Here is a 1,855-nt window from a genome sequence, read left to right on the forward strand (position 1 = left end):
AAATCCCTGGAGCAGATGCATTTCATAGGTATTTAAAATTTTGAATCTAAGTAACTGATATTTTAATATTTAGAGTTGTGGATAGGAATTAGGAGGAGGACAGAAATTATATCACTAGTCAAGTTATGGTATAGTAGGAAGACCTCATCCTCTGCAAAAAGGGATACATACACGAAAGCAGTCATTCCATCAGTCTCTTACTTCGTAAGTTCTTTTTATATGTGCAATACCATGACAGCAATGCAGAGAGTTATTTGGGAATAGAAAAGAAGCAGTTAAGTAACTAGAGAATGTCAACACAAAAAAGAAAAAAAAATCCTAAAGCTAGACATTTTTAGGGCAAAGAAAGCCTAGTCAAGAAAAAAAAAAATCAACTACAAGAAAATGAGACATACTTAAGGAGATTATTCTTTCAAGGAAGAGAAACTTGCTTGGAATGCACTAGGCCAGAGGTATCCCTAAGAATCCATATTGGACACACTCAAGCAGAAAACATCACTATAATTCCCAATAAATGTCCACTAAGTGACCAGCTGGCCTTAAAGGTCCAGTGAGTGTTGTAACCTTTATGGTTGATGCAACAGATTGAGCCATATCGTACAGAATTACAAGACCACAACCGAAGACTGGCAGTGATTTATTTTTTGTGGAATCACAAACTATTATTATTGTCATCGTTGCAGAAGGTCCAAGGCAGTGGAAAACCTAGGGAACACCAAAAATATAACCTACCTAGTAACTAAAAAACTATATTTGTCAATTGTGGAATCCCTGAAATGATGATTTCTGAGAACAGATTTCGCAGTTCTTTACCAAAGAATGTGCTGATTTGATTTTTTAAAAATTAGCATTTTAACACCATAAAATGAACATTCATGCAACATTCAGGTTATTCGAAAAGTTACTGAATAATCAAATACCATGAAACCTCTCTAGTAAGTAAAAATTTGTTTCTGGATGAAAATACAGAGAGTCAAAGAATATTGTTACATAAAGAGCAAGTTCAAAATTATCCCCTAGTCTGTCCATTTGTAGAAAAAGGTTTTTGTTTGTTTGTTTGTTTGTTTGTTCCTTAACTGTGGCTGGTATAGAATGGGGAAGAAATTCACAATGTTTACTGGAAGGCTGGTATGTCTAAGCATGCCAATACACTTACTTTTGTCACTTGTTTTATGTCCTTGAATAAATAGCAATGTCCATTTCCTCAGTAAGATTACTCCAAAAGTTTCTTGGCCAACTTGTGTCTAGAAATTTTCAAGAATATACATATTTAAATTTTTTTGTTCAATGCTTAAAATTAATCATATTTAAAAATAACTAAAATATTCCACTAGAAAGAGAATAATTCCCTATTAGGAGGGAGGGCATTCAAACAGAAGCTTAAGAAATCAAATGAGTTTACCGCAATTTAGATTCATTTGAAGGCAAATGTAGATGATTTTGAACACCCTCCTCCATTATTTCATCAACCTTTTTTTTAACTTTTCACTTATTACTCTATCACACTCTAAGCATTATATAATTGCTTATTTATTGTATGTATCATCTGTCTCCCTACTAAAATATATGAAGGGATTTTGTCACTATTATATTCCCAGAGCCCAGAATAAAGTATGTAATGACACATGGTAGACTCGATAAATATGTATTGAGTGAATAAATGAATGAGAAGCCTGGAAATCATCTAACTCTGAAGCACTGCTTCTTTAACTTCATAGTTAGTGAGGCCGGGCACAGTGACTCACGCCTGTAATCCCAGCACTTTGGAAGGCCGAAGTGGGTGAATCACTTGAGGTCAGGAGTTTGAGACCAACCTGGCCAACATGGTGAAATCCCATCTTTACTAAAAAAATAC

Source organism: Colobus angolensis, unplaced genomic scaffold (assembly GCF_000951035.1).
Source record: "Colobus angolensis palliatus isolate OR3802 unplaced genomic scaffold, Cang.pa_1.0 Scaffold328, whole genome shotgun sequence".
NCBI lineage: Eukaryota > Metazoa > Chordata > Mammalia > Primates > Cercopithecidae > Colobus > Colobus angolensis.